Genomic DNA, 6,011 nt, shown 5'->3' on the forward strand with positions numbered 1-6,011 from the left:
TCATAGGGTGAGCCTGAGACTTCATTCATCGAGAAGGATTTCTCGAGCTTTAAGGAGAGCATAAGGTGTTATTTATCGAGAAGGGAGTTCTCAAGACTTGGGGGGACCTAAGTTCTCATATGAAGGAGTTCACTGAGTTATAAGGAAGATAATCAAGTGAGGAGGAGTCTCACACACTATCGGAAATTGAAGTGTTCAACACTAATATTATCACACTTAGAGGGAGCTGATGGTGAGGGCAAACGCACGCGTCAAATTATAATATATTAAAACGGTCAAGAGGCCGAGTATCGTCCTATGAAAAATTGGTTTGACTCTTTTAGCTATTCAAAGATCATTCTAATTTTATAAAAAGCAAATAAAAGATAACACGGGGGTGAAACTAGACAAAGACACGTCCTAAAGTATGATATCGTTAGATGGATTAACCAAATTAATTATCTAGATCTTAGATTGATTTCATGCTAATTATAGATTTAAGAGTCTTATACCCAGGTATCCTCTCTCGAACTCAACCCTTTCTAATAACTAACCATTAATTCAATTCCTTACAATTACTTGATTAGTTATAACATTAAGTTTCTCCATCATTAATCTCTATTAATCTCCTATCACTCTAGTGCATACTTGATTAATAGTTTAACATGCTAGATCTAACCTAACGTCCACTTTCTCAAGCAAGACATTAAGTAAAGAACATTCAAATAATGGTCAATTGTTCGTAAGCATTAAGACTAAGCATATCAAAATAAATTATGCATAAATTGAATATAAGAATAATTAACTCGGTTCATGCAATCCATAAAACTAGATCAAAACCCTAAGAATACAAATTAGTGACTCATGGTTACCACACAAACATAGACCATTCGTGAAGTTTCCAAATACAAAGAAAAATAAAATCAAAGAGGGAAGAAGATGCAAGCAGGTTCTTGACTCTCATCCTCGAATCTAGAATCACAACCCAACGAACTCTTCAATCCTTTGAAGCTCTAAGTGAAGGAACCCTATGAAGGGACTGTAGCAAAAGCGGAACGTGCCAAAATTTTCAAATTTCAAATAATGTAAATTTTACAGAGAAGAAGAAGATAATGCATTTAAAATTAAATACAACATGCTAGAAAAAATAAGAAGAGAAAAAAAGGAACAGGAGACTTACCCTTGAAGAACAATATCTTCATGTTTCGTTTTCTCTGTGAAAATCACGAACAGATCAAAAACCCAATTTATCCAAAGGAGAACTACCACAATAGCAACCTCGATAGTCTCTGGATGAGAATCCAGGAGGAGTAGTGCTCTAGCTATTTTGATGAGGGAAGAGGAGATAGAAAAAAGAGGATGGAGGATCAAAAGTTCAAAGATCTCACTGTGGTATATCTCTCTGTAATTCTCTATTTCTTTTCTTTTTCACGCATGAAGAAGAAGATTAACTAATCCCCACTCACACGATATCAAAAATAATTAAATTAAATAATCTTAATTTAATTTTTTTTAAAAAAAAACTTAATTTATTTTAATAAATAATTTAATATATATATATATATATATATATGATAACCACTTTATCCTATAATATATATATTAAACTGTAGGTTATATCAAATATAATATATAACCTATAGTTTATATATTGTATCAAATACAATATAGGGAAATTATTTTAAATGGTAGAACTGTCCATCTTTTCCAGAAACTCCTCCCAGACCCGGTTTAGACTCGACGACCCGACCTGATGAGACATCCTGACCCATGAAGTGGTGTCTGCTGCATGTAGTTGCTCCAGACCTAGTCCAAGACCCAAAAGCCGCTCCAGAACCAACCTATTCGACGGTCCAGGCCAAATCCTCGCTCGTCCTGCATCAGCGTTCTAGCCCACACCGCGTCTCCAACCCAGCTCCGCCCGCACCAGGATCTGCGCCAGTCCAAGCCATTTCGCATCCATTCAACTGCTCCAGCCATCCCGTAGACCTGCATGCCTATCCAACCCATCGACCCTCGTGCTCCTGGTTGGTGGCTCAGTCGGTCCAGAGCGTATGGACTGGTCTAGTTCAAGTTGGTTTGACCAATTTTGATCGGTTTTGGGTTGTTTTGTTGTTTTGAAGGTGGGTTCAAGTGTTTTTCAAGCAATTCGAGCTAGTTTGAAGTTTTCGGAGACGATTCAAGGTTTTTTGTTGTTTATTATTGTAATAATTTAGCTTTTAGCTAGATTTGGATTCCAAAAGCGGTCCATTTTAGTGTGTTTATTTAATTATGCATTGTGAATGTATGGATTAAATAATTTATTTATTGTGTACATATTGTATGCCATGTAGATTTAAAATCCCACCAAAGGATAAGAATATAGCATATATCCAAGTATATTATAAGTGTTATAATGTATAGTATGCATGTGTGGGATTCCATGGTTTTCGATATAAGTTGTTATATTAATGCATGAAATGGATGTTTATATAACTGTTATATAAAGCATGTTAGATGCATGTTATAGGTTTATTGTTTATGTTATGAGTGTTATAAAAAGAGATAGACTTTAAAATCTATAACAAAAATGAAAGCATTCTCACTTAGGGTTAACGACATCCAAGCAATCCTGTTTTAGTAGTTAAAATAGGTCGATATCTTATAAAACTAGTGGTTACAAAAATAACTCACCCGGCGAGATCCTGTCTAAGGTTAGAGGCATTTAAGTTGAAAGTTTATGGACACCAGCTATATGGCGATCAAGCCGACGTATGAGTTAGGTTAACCTGGTTTTATGAGCATGCGTGAGCGATATGAGGTAATTAAATTGGTTTATAACTTAGACATCATAGGGTTAATTCCAGTATAAACGTTATACTCGAAAAAATCATCTAGACTTAGGGTATGTTTTATTAGCTGGAATATACCTAAGTAAACATATACCCAACCTGTTAGAGTTAGAAAACAGCAGTAGAAGTAAAAAGGATCATTAAGCATTCTAATTCATTAATTTTGGCTTTAAATTAAGCATGCTCATAAATTAATAAGAGGATTTCATGACGTACCTTTGAAGAACTATTTGAATCTCGATTTCAGCTGCAAATCTCCTCCAAATATGCTTGTGAACCACCTCAAGGTCTTCCCTACTATCCTTTTGGTGCCTTAGATTGAGTTATGGGACTCAAATTAAGCTTGGATTAAGGGAATTTGGAGAAGAAGATCACTGATGCACCATGGAAGAAGACCTTCTTCAACCTCAAGTTTTTTAGCAAAAACTATCAAGATGCATGCCCGATTTCCACTTCAGTCTTCTCTATTTATAGTAAGACTATCATGCAAAGAGGATTGCTGCATGAATTATACCTCATGCTTGGAAATTTTGACTCAAAACAATGGTGGAAATGTGTGAGCAACTTGAAATGGAAAGTGGAGAAATCCCACTTTTTCCATTTTTCATCTTTTCAATTTTGATTTTCTAAATTGATTTCCAAAATAAATTTTATTTTCAAAAATGAAATCTTTATTAATTTTACAAAATTAATTCATTAATTAATTTTCTAATAAAATTAATTATAAATAATTAATTAAATAATTTAATTAATTCTAATTAATTTAATATCAAATATTAAATTAATTAACACTAATTCCACTAACATGAATCCTTATTCATGAATTTAATATTGAAACCATTTTTAAATATTAATTGATTCTCCAATTTTGTTTAATTCCAAAATTAAACGCGTAATTATATCACATATAATTACTAATTTCCTTAATTTTAATTTGAATGTTTCAAATTAACTTATCACACTACTCTAAGACTAATCCATTTATGAGCTAGTAGGGGGACCTTGTGGAACTACAGATCATGGTCTCCAATGATCTGAGATTAATTGGCTAAACTCTTTATACCGAATTAACCCCCATTCGTTAACTACTGGATCCTTCACTAACGCTCAGAGTTGCACTCCCCTCACTGTAGATATATTATGTCCACTCGATATAACTATAACTAGTAAGTTACCATTCACAGGTTGTTCGTAATAACGGTTGGGTCAAATGGTTGTTTTACCCCCAAGATTACCTCTCGTTCTTTAAGTTCCACTGATCCTCTAATGAACCATTGATTTGTGATCCGATCAACAAACTGAGTCCGTCTCGGGTCAGTGAGAAGATGGGGCCCCTTGTTCAAGACCCGGAGTCAGCACTTAAGGGAACAACCTCTCTACTATCCCTGAAAGCAGGTATGAGGGAAATCCATCTTGCACTCTATGTCCCCAGCTATCTACCCGATCTTGCCCCTGAAATGAAGGTTTATTGAGTCGGCGCTATTGAGCAAACCCTTACTTATGCAAATCTAAGGATAATCGCGAATAAACAAGAGTTCATAGTTAGCTTAAGATTAAGGTCAAGTTACCTAGGTCATGCTTTAAAATAGTCAGTCTTAAACAATAAATAGCATTATAAAGTAAGAGTGACTTATTTCATGGTCCGATCTTCTACAAACCCATTGCACAGGACACCTCCACTCCTCATGTCATAACATGTATGAATTAGGATCATATCGTCTATAGCACTTTACAACTCCTTGTAACAATTACAAAGTGAGTCACATCCAATAGTGTTACCAAAATAAGGCACCCAATCTTATTCATATACTATAGATCATTTTGACTATTTACTCGAACATGATCCACTATTATGTCTCCACATAAAGTTCAAGTATTCATGTAATAGTCATGGATCTTTTAGTTTATTGGATTTATTTCTAAAATGAAATAAGCAATTCATATATTCAATAATAACTTATTGAATTTTTAGAATAAGTTTTATTATTTACAAACCATGAGTTTTAGGACATAAAACCCAACACAGTCGTCTAGAACACTTCAGTGGGAGATTAATAATATATACGATATATTGTTTTTAGCTCTCACGTCCCTACGAGTTCACATCGTGAGATTCATGCTTGGCTTCATGTCATCCTTGAAGTGACCTGCATTTGGAAAGTGTTTGCATGAGACAATATCAAGGTGAATAGGGGAGGTAGTTCATAGTAAGTGGGTGAAGGAAAGTGTGTCAACACATCCTATGGTCTCCTCCATTAGGTTGGACCGTGAGATTCCTATGTTGCATCTGCTTGTCGTTTTTAGGTGAAATAAGCTAGTTGTTTTCAACAACTATCCCCTCGGAAGGTTGTAACATGGGATTTGGAACAACTCAAACTTCAGAAATGAATAGGGTCTCTTAGGTTGATTCCCAACTTTGACTCTCCAATTCAGTAGCATTTTTAGGGCCTACCTCTAGATCTGAAAATTGCGAGTCACACTTACGAGAATTACTAAGTGTTAGTATATTCTAGACCAAAGAAACGATAACTAAAGGATCTATTGGAGTATTAGTTATCCTGGTAATAATGATTAGCTGAGATTGTCTCAATTCAAAGGACGAGTAGCAGACTGCTCCTCGGTGGATATTGCTCTAAACCTCCGAAGTATCGTTGCGATAAGAATAATGATGGGTGTTGGGGTTGATGCCCTAAAGTCTTGTGTCCTGTAGTTTGTAAGTCTGTACGAACTTGTGTTGTATAATATATGATATTTACTTCACATCTTGTTTTATGCTCAGTTACATGTTTTATTTGCTTTACCACAAACCAATAAACATAAAATCCATGGTTATTTGTATGTAAGTTAAGCATGTATGTGGTGACATACAAGTGGATCATGTCTTGAGTGATAACTAAAATAATCTGTAGTATATAGATATGGGAGGGAAACCTTATCTTGGAAATGCTACGGATGCGGCCTGCTTTGTAGAATGGTCACAAGTATTGTGTCTTGGGGACATGTGAGCAGGGGCGTCCTATACAAAGAGTTTGTATAAGACCTGACCACGAAGTGTTAACGTCTCGTTATATAACATCGTTCATGAAAGAGACTTCACTTCACTATGATGACCATAGGTAACATGATCTCAATCCTGAGTGAGTTGGGAACTCCTGCCATTGAGGGCAGTTCTTTGATTTGTATAGGTGCGAGTGGCCAGGT

The sequence above is a fragment of the Benincasa hispida genome, chromosome 6 (genome assembly GCF_027475165.1).
Source record: "Benincasa hispida cultivar pf3 chromosome 6, pf3_genome.v1.1, whole genome shotgun sequence".
NCBI classification, from domain to species: Eukaryota; Viridiplantae; Streptophyta; class Magnoliopsida; order Cucurbitales; family Cucurbitaceae; genus Benincasa; species Benincasa hispida.